This window comes from Peromyscus eremicus, chromosome 2, assembly GCF_949786415.1.
Source record: "Peromyscus eremicus chromosome 2, PerEre_H2_v1, whole genome shotgun sequence".
NCBI lineage: Eukaryota > Metazoa > Chordata > Mammalia > Rodentia > Cricetidae > Peromyscus > Peromyscus eremicus.
The window spans coordinates 126,163,407-126,181,505 of record NC_081417.1 but is presented as its reverse complement, the minus strand read 5'-3'; the positions used below and the strand labels follow the sequence as shown (position 1 = coordinate 126,181,505).

At 42.8% G+C, this 18,099-nt stretch overlaps 1 long non-coding RNA gene across 1 annotated transcript; it reads left to right on the top strand.

Moving 5' to 3' along the window:
- The first annotated feature begins 359 nt into the window (after positions 1-359).
- On the top strand, positions 360-8,053 carry LOC131905090 (uncharacterized). The gene is made up of 2 exons (XR_009377852.1): positions 360-651; positions 7,698-8,053. It is a non-coding gene; the product is annotated as an uncharacterized LOC131905090 (long non-coding RNA).
- Positions 8,054-18,099: the final 10,046 nt, after the last annotated feature.

The following is an 18,099-nucleotide window of genomic DNA, read 5'->3' as shown; positions in this document are numbered from 1 at the left end:
TTTTCATGTTTGTGATTCTTTTAAGATTCCTTATAAGAATACCTTTTGAAACAAGTAATAAAATGATTGATCCTTTCTTTGTTACTGCAAAATTCAACCTGTCAGTTAAAGAATTGGCTGAGAAAAATATCTTACTTGCTTATATTCTGTTAATCTATAACAAATTACTTGGGTATGAATGTGTGTGGGTTCTTAGGACAACTTGTTTTTCACCTGTAATATGTAAAATATTTAATCACGTAAGGGATATTAAAACCACGCTGGTTTTTACTTGTATTCATTGTAATCATTCACTTGAAAAATAAAATGTAACCAAGTTGTAATTTTTATACTGCTTGAGAGATTTTGCTGGGGTATATAAGCTATAAGAGAATAAAAAAAGACACGAGAGAAAGAAAACACCAGGAAAGATGTAGAAGGAGAGCTAGAAGGAAGACACCAAGAGAGACAGAAGGGATATATCAGAGTAGAAAAACAGAACAGAAAAGAAATAGAGTAGAAGAAACATCAGTAAAAATAATAAAATGAAGAATTAAGCTTTGGCCCTGAGAAAAGTCCTCGTGTGCTCGTCTGTCCGGCAGCTCACCTGCTCTGCATCTCCTCTTCAGTTTCTCTGACCTACTGAAGGCTTGCCATTCATCAGCATCCTAGGTGAGATCCTGACATGTTAGAGATTTAGAGGGGTGTGTGTGTGTGTGTGTGTTTCCTTTTTATACTGGCCCCAGAGAGTTAAGTTTTACTCCCTCAGATAGCAAAGTCAAGTTGAGTGATAATCTGCTTACTCCACTGGCTTCGCCTCAAGCCCTAAGTTACTGGAGGCAGCATTAATGGTGCAGGAGGAGGAGCTGAGAGTTCCACATCTTGATCTGAAGGCAGCAGAAGGAGACTGAGACTGTGTACCACACTGAGCACAGCTTGAACACATGAGACCTCAAAGTCTGCCCCAACACTTCCTCCACACTTCCTGACACTTTGGGTTAAGCATTCAAACACACGAGTCTATGCGGGCCATTCCTATGCAAACCACCACAGACTGTCACCCAGGATTGTGAGCTAAAACAAACTTTTTCTAAGTTGTTTTTTGAGGATGTTTTTATCACAGCAACAAAAGCGAAGCTAGAACATTATATAAGAAAAGAGGTGTGGGGTGGCTCTCTGGAGACTTGGTTTTCTATCCCTGCTCAGATACTCCATTGACTCTAAGCCCACCTTAAATGGAACACTTCACTCCTTAGGCTTCAGTTTCTTCGTCTGTGAAATGAGTACCATAACAATCCCTACCTCATAGGATTTGTTTAGGGTTAAATCAAGTACTAAACAGTAAAAAGAAGTTCTTGTTGACTGAGGAGTGAGTTAAATGCTTTGTTGTGTGGGCTTTATTGTACTCTTTTATTTATGTGATAGTCTTTTTAAAATATCCATAGGAAAAAATTCTTCTGATAAAATGTTTCAAAACATTCTAATTATCTCACATTGCAAGCCAGAGGTAGAGAAAGGACACTTAGAGATCAGGTTAACTTGGCCTAGATCTTTTCCCTATGTTGTCAGTGCAGCAGCAACTTGGTTTTCTTTTCATTTTCTTTTGTATGTAAAAAAGTTTGCATAGAAAATGTGCTTAATTACAAATGTGTTGAGTTAAAAATCAGACCTCTTAAATTTCAGCCCTTAAATTCAGACTAACATGGGGCTGTTGCTGTCTTTGCCACCTGCTAGTTCAGTGACCAGGCCTCGCCTCCTTGTGTATATGCAATCCATCTCACAGACTTCCACAAAGTGAAAAGTACCAGGCCCAGGACAGCAGGAAACAGTAACCTCAGGACAGCAGTGACCTCAGGACAGCAGTGACCTCAGAACAGACAGCATTGACCTCAGGGCAGCAGTGACCTCAGAACAGACAGCAGTGACCTCAGAACAGACAGCAGTGACCTCAGGGCAGCAGTGACCTCAGGACAGCATTGACCTCAGAACAGACAGCAGTGACCTCAGAACAGACAGCAAGTGACCTCAGGACAGCATTGACCTCAGGACAGCAGTGACCTCAGGACAGCAGTGACCTCAGGACAGATAGCAGTGACCTCAGGACAGACAGCAGTGACCTCAGGACAGAAAGCAGTGACCTCAGAACAGACAGCATTGACCTCAGGGCAGCAGTGACCTCAGAACAGACAGCAGTGACCTCAGAACAGACAGCAGTGACTTCAGGACAGACAGCAGTGACCTCAGGACAGACAGCAGTGACCTCAGGACAGTAGTGACCTCAGGACAGACAGCAGTGACCTCAGGACAGAGGGCTTGAGTTCTCTCCTTTCTATTCTCAGGTCAGCACTGACCAGGTCAGAAGTCTTCTGAAGACCACCAGATTTGGTTTGAATTCTTTGAGCTAGCGGTCAGCCATGGATAGGAGCATCCTGCCTCAGCCCAGAACTGACTTGTGTTCACTCTTCCCTCCATGCTGTAACTGACTCCCAGGAGTTCCTTCTGCCACTGCCTTAAAGTCTGCTGCTAGTTCCTAAGTCCTGGGCCTAGAATTACGGAGAAAGAGCCAGTGTGAGAGGCAGCCCTTTGAAGCACAGGCAGCACTAAAACAGAAACGGCACAGCTTCTGAACTCGCCTCTTTTATCCTGCATGGAACTTCCTAGGAAGCAAGTGCAGTGGAATGTGTGAACCCTAACCTCACTACCCCACTTAATGAACACTTTGAGATAACTTTTTCTTTTATACTATCTACTTTGCATTTATTTGAAGTGAGGATGATAACTCAGAATAGCCAGCCAATCAGCGGCATTTTAAATACCGCCATTGGTGACTGTTAGCCAATCAGAGGCATTTTTTAAACACCTTCATTGGTGACTGACAGCAGATCACAGGCTTTTTAAACACCTCCATTGGTGACTGACAGCCAATCAGAGGCATTTTGAACACCTTCATTAGTGGCTGACAGCCAATCAGAGGCATTTTGAACACCTTCATTAGTGGCTGACAGCCAATCAGAGGCATTTTGAACACCTTCCTTGGTGGCTGACACTCGTTAGTATTCAGTATCTTTCAGGAAACTCATCTCTAACAATCACTGTCTTCATTAGTAAAAAGAATTTTAATAGCAGCAGCCGCCATCACTACTCACTGATACTGTGTGTCAGGCATTGCACAAAGTACTTTAGGAACAAAGTGACATACCTCACATGATTCTGCAAGGTTTCAGTATTCCTACTTAACAAAACAGGAAGCCAAGTTGGAATAAATTAGCTTACCCAGGAACAATGACAGTGCCTGGCAGAGCAAGAATTAAAGTTAGAACTGTCTTAATTCAAAGGCAGCCTTCTTTTTGCTATAATGATGATTCTGTATTGTGTCTCATTTTAGTATTATGAGTAAAAAAATATGCCAATTAAGTGCGACAAAATACACCAAATACTCCTGATAACCGTGGTTATTATATTATTATCACAAAACAGATGTTATAAAAATAATTTTATGGCCAGGCAGTGGTGGCACACTCCTTTAATCCCAGCACTTGGGAAAATATGATCAGCTGTCAGTCACCAATGGAGGTGTTTAAAATGCCTGATTGGCAGAGGCAGGTAGATCTCTGTGAGTTCAAGGCCAGCCTGGTCTACAGAGTGAGTTCTAGGACAGCCAGAGCTACACAGAGAAACCCTGTCTCAAAAAAAAAAAAAAATATGATTTGAATTCTGTTATTAAACACATGCCCCGATCATCTATGTTGATAATTCTGTGCACCTTATAGGAGAACCATTTCTAAACCTTTAACATTATGCTTGGTTATCACTAAGAATACTACAGAAGCCTTAACAGAAATGATTATGATTTTTCAAGTCTCTGATAGTTTGTTATGACAGACAAAACAGATGATGGGGAGATGGCTCAGTTAATAAGTACTAGCCATTTAAACATGAAGACCTAAGTTTGGTCCCTAGCATCCACATAAAAGGCTAGGTGTAGTAGTATGCCTGTAACCCCGATGCTGGGGACACCAAAACAGAAGGACTCCAAGGAGCTTGCTGGCCAGCCAGCTTAGTCTAATCAGTGAGTTTCAGGTTCAGTGAGAGACCCTGTCTCAAAACACAAGGTGGAAAGTTATACAAATACCCATGTTGACCTCTGGCCTCCACGCACATGTGCACACACATGCACATGTGTGCCCCATGCATACTAACTTTCACAGACCCATGAAATGCACTAAAGCAGAAATCACTTTGTTGTAAGAATTTTATTGTACAGAGCAGTATGAATTGTACCCTTTGGAAAAATGCATTTGGGTTTAAGATGTATTCTCCAATTACATGTAATAATAGATACCCAGAAGAATGCTTTGTTTTATTAACCTTGTCTCCCTTAAGTAAGATGCTAGCTCAGTCAATAAGAATTAGAGTATCATTCCTCTGGATGAGCTTTAGAAAGTAATAAGCCAGTGAAGGATCACATCCACATTTTTATATGACAACCTCAGGGTAAACAGGCATGAGTAACGAGCCAGAGTGGGTCGTTACTGGAGACAATGGAAGAGCACACAGTGAAATTTCGAGTGCTGGGTACAAACCACTTCCTGGAAGTGGGCATGACTTCCGACCTAGCAGAGGGCCTCTTGAGGCCCAGTCCTACTTCTCCATTATAAAACAAAGAGCCTGTTGACACAGTTCTCACAGAGCTGTTAAAGATGTCTACATTTTAATCAGTGTGAATCGCTATTGTCTTCATGAGATGAGATTAGGACTTTGGCATAAACTGTGCACAACCCTGTGAAGACACCAGGTGAAGACAGCCATTTACACACTAATGAAAGAGGCTTCTTCTAATTGCTTCCTGTTGCTGTGATAAAACACTGGCCATAAAATGACTTGGTGAGGAAGGGTTTATTTGGTTTATTGGTTACGATCTACCATCAAAGGTTGTCAGGGCAGGAGATGGAAGCAGGTACTGGAGCAGAGAGCATAGAAGAATGCTGCTTGCTGGCTTGCCCCCACCCCCCCATCCCCCCACCCCCACCCACCCCCACCCCCAACCCCCCACCCCCCGTGGCTTGTTCAGCCTGCTTTCTTCTACAACCCAGGGCTGCTTGTCCAGGGATGGAACCTCTCACAGTAGACTGGGCACTCCCACATCAGTCATTAATCAAGAAGCCCCCCAGATTTGCACACAGGCCAATCTGATGGAGGCACTTTCTCAATTGAGGTTCCCTCTTCCCAGATGACTCTAGCTTGCCAGACTGACAGAAAGAGAGAGAGAGAGAGAGAGAGAGAGAGAGAGAGAGAGAGAGAGAGAGAGAGAGGAGGGAAGGAGAAAGAAAGAAAGAAAGAAAGAAAGAAAGAAAGAAAGAAAGAGAGAGAGAGAGAGAGAGAGAGAGAGAGAGAGAAAGAAAGAAAGAAAGAAAGAAAGAAAGAAAGAAAGAAAGAAAGAAAGAAAGAAAGAGAAAAAAAGAAAAGGAAAACTTAGTCAGCAGAATTGACCCTTTGTCTACTTGACACACCACTATTAAATCATAACCTTTCCTTTCTTGTTTCTCCCTAAGAGAGAATCACAATAAAAGACAACAGTATAGCTTTAAAAGTTTGCCATTCTTTAACAAAAATCCAAACAGTAAAGGTTCAATCTCTTTTAAAGATCACTGTCTCTTTTTTAAAAAGCACAATGTCTTTCAACAGGTAGCTCCTGTAAAATAAAAAAAATAATTTACAAACTTTGAAGCACAGTCCTAATTAGTCCTAACAATAAAAACCCAGAGTCAGATACTGAGCGTGAAAGCTGAAAGATCAGAGAAGCAGAGCTGCCAGCCACAGATAAAGACTTCTTACCTCTATGAAATCTCAGAATGAAAGGGCAATCATATCTGAATGGGCCGAGATCCTGTCTCCACCTCCCTAGTGCTGGGATTAAAGGCGTGTGCCACCACCACCCAGCTCTGTTTCTCTTTTAGACTGGTTCAATCTCTTGTAGCCCTGGGTGGTCTTGAATTTTTCACCTTCCTGCTTCCTCCTCCCAAGTGCTGGGATTAAAGGTGTGTGGCACCACTGCCTGACCTATATGGCTAGCTCTGCACTATAATCTCCAGGTAAGCTTTATTTGTCAGAACACAAACAAAATATGATACAACAAAACTCTTACTCATGAAGAAAGCACCAAGATACAGCCATAATTAAGAAAGAGCAAAAGTGAATCCCAATAGTATATAAATAGCTCAGTGTCCAACATCTGGGACTTTCTCATGAGCTCCACGGTTACAGAAAATTTGGGAAGCTCTGCTTCTAGTACATATAGCTTGTTTAGTAAGCTCAGGCTGGCTCCACTCTACATCTGCTGCTTTCCTCAATGGTCATTCCACAGTCCCAGCATCTCCAATATCCTGGAGTCTCTACTGAAACCAAGGTTGCACTTTCACTAGTAGCCTGCCCTGGGCCCTCTTCAAGGACTCCAACCTTGCCTCATAGGGCCAAGCCTCAGCTTCCCCCAACGCCTTCTCTAAACTCTGGGGCCTCCACTACAACTTAAGCTGCACTTTTGCCAATAGCCTCTCCTGGCCTCTCATAGTGCCTCAGCTGCTCTCCGTGAATCCTTTAATCCTGCAGGCCTCATGCCACCAAACCCAGTAATCTGGAAGACTCGTGCACATTACAAAGTTCAGCTGCCACCCCAAGATGCAGCCTTGACCCCCTGTGAACCACAGATTCTGTGTGCTGAGCCTGAAGAAGTATTTCCAGGAAATTTCAGCTCAGTGATTCTCGTTTTTTATTCATCACAGCTGAATTCTCAGCTCTACCTAACCAGTATAGATTGTATCAGTAAAGCAAAGGTTTCTCTTCAGCGGTGCTGGCCTCTTGTTGATTACAGCTGAATATTCAGCCCTCGCTGACCAGAAACCAGAAATTCGCAGCTCAAAACATCATGCGAACAGCCTAATAGAGTCTTTACCTCATTCTAAAACATCACAAGCAGGCCTCAATTTTCTGCCTTTCTCTCAGTATTCTGATCTTCAAAGCTTCCACAGAATACCCGGGAAGCTATAAGCACTCAAGAGTTTTTCCATCCTGAAGTTCCAAAGCTCTTCCACAGTCCTCCTGAGAACTGTTATGCCCAGATCATGGGGACTCCCAAAAGGCCACCATGGAGACAGAACCCCTTATGTAAAAGCAAAGAGCCTTTATTGAAGGTTGAGCTTGGACCCTTCATGTGTCAGATGCAGTGTTACAATCAGAGTGCTGAGCCGAGACAGGGTGGGGTTTTTATCATAGTAGAGGTTGAGGGTGAGGGGATTTCCAGGGTTCAGGACCCTGATGGGCTTACATTTGCTAGGGGTATCTTGGTAAAAGGGAAATGGGTGTGTGCTGGGCTGAAGGACACCTGGTAATATCTTATAATGGTTGGAACATTAGGTATTTCCTCTGGAACATTAGGGATTTTCCCCCTGGGATGCTGATTAGCCTGTTCCTGGTTGGTGCCAGTTTATGGCTTTTCCTAGGGACCGGGTTGGTAAGTCTGCCATGATAGCTGTGTCTGGGCCCCTAAGCCTGTCATGACAGCTGTGTGATCAAGCTGTTTTGAGGCCCCCCCACAAAAACAACACATGTCTGTCGCAACAATACTCTACAAACCTGCTACAAATTTTTGCATGAATTTGTTTTCAATAGCTGTGATAAATATCATGGCCAAAGCATCTTGGGAATGAAATGATTTATTTCAGCTTACAGATTACAGTCCATCATTAAGAGAAGACAAGGCAAGAATTCAGGAACCTGGAGGCAGGAAGCGAAGCAGAAGCCATGGAGAAACACAGTTTGCTGGCTCGTACCCCGTGGCTTGCTCAGCCTCCTTTCTTCTACAACCCAGGACCACATGCCCAGAGGTGGCTCCCAGTGGACTGGGCCTTCCTGCATCAATAAATAATCAAGAAAGTGCCTCACAGACTTGTGCACAGGCCAATCTGTTGAAGACATTTTCTCCATCGGTGTTCCCTCTTCCCAAATGACTCTGGTTTGTGACAAGTTAACAAAATAGTAGCCAGAATTGGACATCTGAAGAAAACAACTTGACCCCTTTGATCTAAGACTTCTGTTACTTCTGTTAAGCCACCCAGTCTCTGGTAATTTGGACGACAGTCCTGGAGACCTAGTATAATACTAACCTTTTTTTTTTTTTTATTCCATTGAGTATTTTCATCCTAAAATCACTCATTCTCTGACCTCCAAACATCACAAGCTATACCTCTCATGATTCCAAAGGGATTTTTTAAAAAAAATCATAATAGCATGGAGCATAACAAAATACCAAAACCTCAGGTAAAATGTTCTTACTTGCAAATAGAAAATTCAATTACCTTTTGCTCACAAAATAAACATTCAATTTTCTCATAAACAAGCCTGAGGTTAGTTGGTAGTGGGCTACTACAGAAACTTACTATATTTGGAAATTCAGGGTTTTTCCATTTTTCCATTTTATGAACTGTAGTACTTTTTTTATTAAGTTAATTCTTTGACAATTTAATAGATGCATATAATTCATTCTGGGTACTCACACCCCCCCTCCCATGCTCTCTCATCTCCCTTCCACTCCCTATCAATCCCTTCTTCCCCCTGCCTATTCCCTCCCTAGAATTATGGCTTCTGGTTTTATTTTTCCTGCCAATTTAATTTTACCTGGCCACTGAATTGAGATTATCCATTGGAGACTGATGGAGTCAAAAGTGAATACATAGCTTAAGATAATGACTCTCCCTTTCCCTGAATCAAACAGTAGAAAACAGTTCGTCCATGAGGGTAGGTCCCCTGAGTCCCTCCTTCATCCGAGCCTCGCTGTTGATGGCCCTTTCTTGTGAAGACAGGGTGCAGTCATCTGCAGTTGTTGAGTACAGCACATGTTTTAAAGAACTGTTTATTCATTTGGAATTCATTTTTGGTTTTTAATTTTTTCCCTCTGTGGGGGATGGGTGGCATCATGCTGGTGACCTTTAGGCTGCATATCTATATATGCGCCAGGAAAAGGGAGAAAGGGTACCATGAGACTAGTGAAAATCCACATCTATGCTCTGCAGCCTCCTGCAGTTCACATACTATCCTGATGTGACATGATGCATGTGTGTCAGCACACACACGGGGCTAAAGGAGACCAGAGGGGTGATATTTCAGAAATAAGACAAGGGTGTCTATGCCCGACCCAAACTGGTGGCCCTCAATTTCAACAGGAGTAAATGGAATTTTTAAAAATGTGTATAGATTTAGATGCCTAGGCTTCATTCCCCAAATCTCTCTCTCTCTCTCTCTCTCTCTCTCTCTCTCTCTCTCTCTCTCTCTCTCTCTCTCTGTGTGTGTGTGTGTGTGCGCGTGCGTGCGCACATGTGTGTAACTGTTAATTCTTCAAGTGATTTCACTATGTGGACAGGTTGAGAACCATTGAAGTAAACCATGTTTGATCACCTGGAAGAAAATTGAGATTCAAATAGCAAGCGGGACAGGAAAAGTAATAGGTGGTTACAGGAACTGGCATGCTGTGGCAGACAAAGACGGAAGTCATTTGCTCAGGACAGTATGATCCAGGCATGTTGGGGCAAATTTAAATACAAGGTTAAAGTGGATAATCAATCCCTTTCTTATCTGTATCTTTCATTCTCCATTTCTTCCTCTTCCATCACCTTTCTTTTTTACCTTTCTGTTCTTAACTCTCTTCATGTCTCTCTCTCCCACTCCATGTTTCTACCATTTGTCTGCTTCTCCGTTAGTCTAGCACTTCTTCAGAATGAGATCATAAATAGGACCAGAAGTACCTTCTCAGACTGGGCAGATGGCTCAGTGGGTAAATGCAGCTGCTACACAAGCATGGAGATGTTTTATTTCCTCAGTTGTTTTACTACCAATAAAGACTTGGGAGTCAGATATTGCGGGGAAACCTGATAGATCAAGGAAGTGGAGGGGTGACCAACTGACCTTCCTGCGGTTTCATCATGCAGTGTTGCAGTAGGTTCTGGTCTAACTTTCTGTCTGTGTCTGAGTATTTTTCTTATTTTCATTAGTAGTTATTTCTAAGACTTGTATCTTATCAGTCAATTTTTCATATTCGACACAGTTATCAAACCACTTTTTAAGGCTAAACTATGAGTTATCAAACTGATAGTAATTATAATCGACAGTATGTTAATCCCAGTTAAGTTGATTATCCCTTCATTTATTTTCTCCCTTTCCAAGCCATCCATTGTGACACTCTACAAAGTCCTAACTCCTTGCATTGCGATATACCCCATTCTCAAAGTGAGAAAGATTTTTCTTTAGACTTCCCAGATGTCTTACCAAATCAGTTGACTTTTCACTTTGTCCACAGCAGCAGTGACTATGACAATGGTGATGGGTGACACAGGGCCTAACACGGCAGGGTGCCCAGGTGGCCACCAGGCTGGCACAGTGGGTGGTGGGGGTATGGACACGGGGGGGGGGGGGCAAGGTGGGAGAACAGGGCATAGTGGGCTCAGCACAGGGGCCACCTGGGTGACAGAGCAGTGGGTCGGCCGCTGTGGCTGTGGCCTCTGCAGAAGTGTGTAGGAACAGAGTGTCCTGTGTGCATGTGTGGGGGATTAGCAGCAGCCAAAGCCTGAGCAGGCATTGTAGTACAAATGTGGCAGGTACATGCCCTGGGAGCATATGCAGGGGGACTGTGGTGAGAGAAGCCAGTGACCCACTGCGGGGGATGGGCTGGGAGGCGGGAGAAGCCACCAAGGAATGGCTGTGGTGGTGGGGAGAAGTAGCAGCTTCAGAAGCTGCCATGTAATTTCACAGCCCACATTGGGCACCAAATGTTGTATTACCTTAGTTGTTCTATTACCAGTGAAGACTCGGGAATCAGATATTGGAGTGAAAACCCTGATAGATCAAAGCAGTGAAGCAGTGACCAGCTGACCTTCTCGCCATACTTCCTAGACCAAAAAGGAAGTCCAAAAAGCCCATGAATCTCCAAGTCCCTCCCTATTCCTTCCTGTGCCTCTCTATCTGTATCCTGGGTCCTCCATATACTCTATGACTGATTCTTGTCAACTAGTTGCTGGCTCCACCCCCTGATTTAAGGTTAACTTTATTAACACAGTCTCAGGGTGTCACAGTGTGATCAAATTTCCTGCAACATGAAGATCTGAGTTCAGATCCCAGCTTCCACCTAAAAATCTGCACACTTGTGATTTCCGTGCTGTGAGGGAGACAGAAGGATTGCTGGGAGTTGCTGCTCAGCCAAATGTTGAATTATAGGTTCAATGAGAGACCCTGTCTTAAGATAATAAGGCATAGAATGGCAGAACAGGACACCTGGTGCCCTCTTCTGGCCTCTGTGTTCACACATGCGTGGGTACTGTCACACACATGCACATATACCACCCCATACCTACACACAGATGTATCCTCTGCCAAATCAAAACATATTACTACCTCATTAGTTGAACATTCCCTGTAAAAACCTATTGCCCACTGCATAGCTTCTGTGTCAGACAGCAAAGGTTCATTTTGTGTGGGTCACCCATCTGCTTGAGATGGTAAGTGCATAAAGTCTGGGCACTAGCTATGTCGTGTTTTGATTTGCTAGCGAAAGAAATACCTTTTTTTAACTTCACATGATATTGCCACAGAGGCTTCTGGGGCCCTGGCAGTATGAGGCTTCCTTTTCTGCTCTAGTATGGCTGTGACTGTTACAATGTTCTCTTCCACAATGAGGCAAAGACTTGGCCCAGTGGGTACTATAATGGATTGGAGCCTCTTGGAACCCATTTGCCCCTTCCTCTTCGGTTCCAATGACATCTGTTTTTCTCCATGTTTTTGTTACACCTTGGTTTTGTCAGCTTGGCTCAACTTCTCAGCCACTTTGATCCATCCATGATTAGTGGCCCTCTGAAGCAGAAGCTATGTAGCCAAAAAGGTGTAATAGAGACAGCCTGCTTAGACATAGGGTGGTTTATTATCAAGGAAAATAAAAGCCTCTGTTTACAAAATCAGTTTGCCATGAGAAAGACATGAGTAGGCACAAGAAATAGCCAGTTTCGGAAATGGATTAATGCCCCTCAGTGCCTTGGGCTATCATGAGTTTGGTTGGAAATCTACCCAAAGTGCCTAATACATTTGAAAACTGATCACTGGTGACCTCCAGCAGGTAAGTTTCAAGTAATGGATGAATATGAAGAAATGCTAAGTACGGTAGCTGAGAAGGCATGAGCAAGTGTAGGAGAAAGACAAGTGTAGGATCAGATGTGTGTGAGTGCGTGTATGTGTGAGTTTGTTTGTGTGCTAGTATGTATGAGTGTGTGTGAAAGAGAGTCTGTATATAAAATGTGTGTGTGTATGTGAGTGTGTGTGTGTGTGTAAGTAGGAGACACCTGAGTAAGCTTATTGACTGAGCATATTCATGCAATAGAGAGTCTGAGGTCAAGGCCAAGGGAAGAAAAATTGGTTTTGAAGCACCAGACTGGCACCTTCTCAGAGCTGGAGGGAAGGACTAATGTCTATTTGAAAAGCAGGTGACTGCACCAAACTGGAAAAACAGAAAAGCTACTGGGGAGGGAAGGGTTCTTTTATAAAGTGAAGTCATTTAAGTGCTCACGTGTCCCTCCTCCTGTGTTTCCTCTTCCTCCCTCCAACAGGACCCAGTACCATGCATAGGGCAGAGTTAGGGAGCCTCCCTATTCAGGACCCTAAAATCCTATTTCTTTATTACCAATACATGTGCTTCATTCCCTCGTCATTTTGTCCAAGCATACAGGCAAACGCAGCTTACTGGGGAGATGAGGGAAGAGAACAAGGAGGAAGTATATGCTAAGTTGGGGGATCATTAGGTTGAAGCAGATAGATTAATCCCGCTTTTGGAAAGAACTACTTTGGCTTGGGGAAATGATTTTATAACTTCCGTGTGGATGTGGACAAGAAAACCCAGATAATGAAAGTAGAATGGCCTAATGCAGTCAAAAAGAAAAAAAAAAAAGACAGAAGGACTGGGAAGTGTCAAGTGCTGGCTTTGTAAGCATGAGGACTTGTTTGGATACCCGGAACATATAAAAGATGGGCATGGTGCTGCAAATCTGTAACCTGAAGTTGGGAGGGGGGAGGAGGACTTGAACAGGCAGCTCCTAGGGACTTGATGGCCAGCTAGTCTTGCCAAAGCAGTGAACTCTTGGTTAAGTGGGAGACTCAATTTCAAGATGTATCATAGAGAGAAATAAAGGAAGACCCCTGAATTGACTGTTCGCCTCCATATGCACACACAAGCACATGTACACATATGCACACTCATGCAGGCATGCACACCGGCGCGCACACACACACACACGCCCATGTACCACACACATACACATGCACAAATGGAAACAGTGTAAGGATAGACATGTTTTAATAAAGTAAGTGATAAATTCAGAGGTTTGGGTATAGGGAGGTGGGTGTTTGAGAGTTCCCCTGTCTTAATTATTTTCTATTGCTGTCATGAAACACCATGACCAAGGCAACTTATAAAATAATACATTTAATTTGAGGCTCACAGGTCCAAAGGATAGTAGAATCCATGACCATCATGGCAGGAAGCATGGCAGAAAGCAGGCAGGCATGGCTCTGGATCAGTAGCTGAGAGCTTATATGTTGAGACAACAATCATGAAGCAGAGAGAGTGAGCCAATTGGAAATGGCTTGAGGTTTTGACACTTTCTCCAAAAAGGCCACACCTCCTAATCCTCCCAAACAGTTCTACCAACTGCCAACCAAGCATTCAAACATGTGAACCTATGAGGGCCATTCTCATTCAAACTACCACACATCCCATGTAAGAAAGAATCAAGGGATGGATGCACTGTTGAGAGAAAGCAACGCACAATGAGATCCCAAAAGTCATATCTGACTAAGAAACAGAAGGCCAAAGTCTTGCACTTCTGATGACACTGTGTCATTGTTAGTTTGTGTTTTAGTTGGCCTGGTGGCCTTTGATGGCCAGGTCTTACATATTCTTTTCTTTGTATCTCTATTTCTTTTGCTGAAGTGTTTCAGTTTTGATGAAATTTGAAACTTGTTTAATTTAGATAGCTTCTTTTATTTAATATGTGTGTTCATATGTGTGTGTATTCATATGAATATATGCATATATATATATACATATACATATGTGTGAATTTGTGTATGAAGACCAAAGGTCTAATTTTTTTTGGACAGGGTCTCTCACTGAACCTGGAGCTGTCCAAATGGCTAAATAGCTGGCTTCAAGCCCCAAGGGTCCTCTTGCTCCCACCTCCAGCTGTGGGATTACAAGTGTGCACTGCCAAGTCCATTTTTTTTTTTTTAAAGTACTGAAAATCCAAACTTGGTCCTCAAGCTTGAATTACAGAATGTGGTATCTTCCCAGCCCCAGGATGTTCCTTTACAAGAACAATAAAAACATATTAATAGAAAATTGACTCTAATAATGAATATGTATTTATAATAAGAAAATAAATCAGAGATTCATTTTTCAATCTTAAAGTCCAGGAAAAAAATGTATTAACTTTATGAACTACCAGTTGTTGTGAAATATTAATTTAAGGTGTGTTACATTTGTTTATGCTGTAGAACATTTGTTTAATGATGCAAAGGTTGTTGCATTCTTTTATGTTGCATTTCTTTAACTCTGTGAAGTTGTGTTACTGTGCCTGTCTAAAACATCTGATGGTCTAATAAAGAGCTGAACAGCCAATAGCGAGGCAGGAGAAAGTAGAGGCAGGACTGGCAGGCAGAGAGAAATCTGGGAAAAAGAAGAGATCAGAACAAGGTTTGAGAAAAGGAGAGGAGGTTGCTGAGGGCCAGCCACCCAATCACACAGCCAGACATGGAATAAGAAAGAAAGAAAAGATACACAGAAATAGAGAAAGGTAAAAGCCCAGAAGCAAAGAATGGAATAATTTAGAAATAAGCCAAGCTAAGGCCAGGCATTCATAAGTAAGAATAAGCCTCCATGTGTTTATTTGAGAGCTGAGTGGTGGGCCCCCCAAAGAGTAAAAACCAAAGAGTTAAAAAAAAAAAAACCAACAACAATCATTCTAATACATTTCTTCTTATAGTTCCTGGGTTTAGTCTTTAATAATATCTCTTTTTGACAATTTTTGTAAGAGCATTTTCTTTTTCTTCTTTTTCTAAAGCTCTGTCTTTGTTTAATTTTGCTTTGTTTGTTTCTGCTGAGATAGGAGTTTCTTGATGGAGTCCATGCTGGCCTTGAACTTGTGATTCTCCTGCCTCACTTTCCGAGCTCTGGAATTAAAAGCCCACCGCCATACCTGGCTCTCCTTTTGTTTTGAAATAACAGAAATATGCCCCAAACTTACTTCTATCATGATGATCAGGATTGAGGTCTTCTTTTGTAGTTTATTTTAGCTTCACAACTCCTTAACAGTTATACACCATGGTTTTCACACTATTGTCTTTTCCAACTTCTGTTGAGTTTTGCTTATTGTGACATTACAGGGCATTCTAACATCCGAGTGCAGAGCTAATCTTACGGGGTCTGAATTGACGGCATTACCTAAGCAATCGGCTTCCCCTTGTCTTTATTGTAGAGGCTTCACTGTCTATGGGTCACAATGCTGGGCAGGCCAGTAGAGTGGGTGTATCTGCATTTGTGGAAGACACTTCTACTTTCAAGATGGCTTTCAATAGGCTGAGTTTTACTTGGCAAGTGACTGTAAATCATGTGAATATAGCACACTAAGCCCAGCCTTCAATTCAACTTCCCCTCTGCTGGATCCCAACAGAGTTCAGGGCCACTCCATTGTCACCATATGAGAAAGAGGCTGAAGTGAAGTTAGCTAGACAAGGACCTGTAGAGGGCTGCCATTCTGATATTGTCTTTTACAGTTTTCAGGAACAGTATCAGAGGACAGCTTGTGGAGCAGGCTAGTGCAGGTCAGGGGCCTGGGGACTCCTTGAATCTACTTAAATCTGCTGATCAGTCCTGTAGTGGGTACTGCCACTTAGCAGGAACTCCAACAGTGGCTGAATAGATACATATGAAAGCCAGGGAAAGGTAGGAAGAGGGGAAGGAGCTGAGCAACAGCACCAGCGCCTGTAAAGAAGACACAGGACACTGTTGGCAGTGGGTGAAGTACTGTCAGCCCCCGCCTGACCTCAGCCAGGCAATGTGTTGCACTCATAGCTGGTGCTTGGAGCCCCCTGGATAAGCAGACTGTGTTCTTCCTCCTGCCTCACCTCTAGCTGTTCTAGCCACACAAAGAGCTATATTCTCGTCACCATGGTGGGAAGGTTGCCAGTCACCCAGCCTCCCTGTGTGCCTCTTTGATTTGCAACATTTAAAGGGCCTAAAGAGAGGCATTCAGAGGCAGGCTTTTAAAGTTGAAGTTACCCTAGTGTGAGTCCCAACTGCAATGTCTTTGCTGGCAGTAACTGCTGAGCACAGCTGGGCGGGTGGCAGCGCTTGCCCTATAAAATGTTTGATACTTTGCCAATAAAGTGTAAAGAGGAGAAGAAAGCCCGTGTCTACTTTGCAGTCACAGGGCAGCTCTGGAATGTGCTTGCTGAAGCAAAGCATGACCCTTGCTCTGTCAGAAAGCAGTACTCCAGCCCTGCTCAGAGAGGGTGTCAAGTTTCAGAACTTCAGCCTTTCTGGTCTTCACTTGACAACCCCAGAAATTCAGAGCTTGTCCCCGACCCTCCCTCCCTAATAGTTTTGATGGTTAAGTGTGTGCTTGTGACCCCATCTTGCTGTGGGACCAGTGACTCTTCAGTTCACCTCCTTGTGGTCTTGTTTGTCGATCTGCTTTTCTTATGCCAATAGGAACCGCACCCCCTCTGTTCCAGGTAGTACTCTTTACAGGTGGCCCCACTCCTTTCTCCCTAGAGCAAAGAATCTCTGGAGAAAGAATCTTTACAGCCCTTCAAACCATCTCCCTAGTCACACTTCAGAGTCTGGGACGTCTACTGAAAACTGAAAATAACTGCAACTTGAACCAAATTGCTACCAGGCACGCTGAGTAATGTCCTTGCTTGTTAACCCCAAGAGGAAGACTGGGGCAAGGACCTTACAAGTTCAAACCCAGTCTCCAAAACATAGATAACCAACAGAAAGCTTACCAAAGGTAAATGCTTTTCCAAATTCCATATCCATTTTTAAATAAATGACAGCCAAGTATGTTTGTATTCATCTGTCTCTCCCTTGTTCCTTGTTCCTTCTTCCCTTTCTCTGTATCTCTGTATCTCTCTCTCTCTACCTCAACATGCCCCCCATGTATGTTTATATGCATAGACCAGAGAACAGCCTTGGATGTAGTTCCTCAAGCACTGTCTACCTTTTATTCTGTGGGGAGGACATGACACCCGTATTCCCAAGAGGTGGGGTGGGTGGTTTTTGGTCATTTGGTGGATTATGGATGTTTATCATCATTTAGGTGGGTTGGTTACAAGTTGTTATTGGTCATAGTCAGGGAGGAAACTAAGCAAAGGAGATTAGATTCAGGGATCTCATTCTAATAAGAAAAGGGGGGTGTAGGAATGATAGGATAAAAAGGTAAATTATTGAATCTAGTTTTAAACTAAAAAAACAACTGCTAGTCTTAAATATTTTACATAGAATTTTTGTATATTGATACAAATTTAAGGTTATTTTTGTTATACTATATATATGTTTCTACTCTTGTTTAAGGTATTGTACCTATGCAACTCATTTAAAAATGTAATGTATAGTTCTACTCCTTAAAAACTATTATTACAAATTATTAAGGATAATTAAGAAATGCAGGATAGTTGTTAATCATCTAGAACAATCAAACTTGTAGTCATGTTAGGTATGTTTTGAAGGTCAAAGAGAGATATGTTTTAGATAGATATGTAGTCCTCAAACACTTCAGAGATCTATAGAACATGCATTTAAGATGTTTTAATAACCTAAGGCTTTTCATGACAGTGAGACATGTCTGCTCCTGGCAACACCAATTTACTTCAAAGATGATGGGTATTGAAAAACCTCCATATGTAGTTTGCTTTTATTGTGGCAAATATAGCTACTGGGCAAGAAACTGCCCTTGCTCTGACTGCTGACAGTATGCTGTCCAAATTGGACAAGCAGGATACAAATGAAAGTGACTACTTTGCCAAGACAAGGTA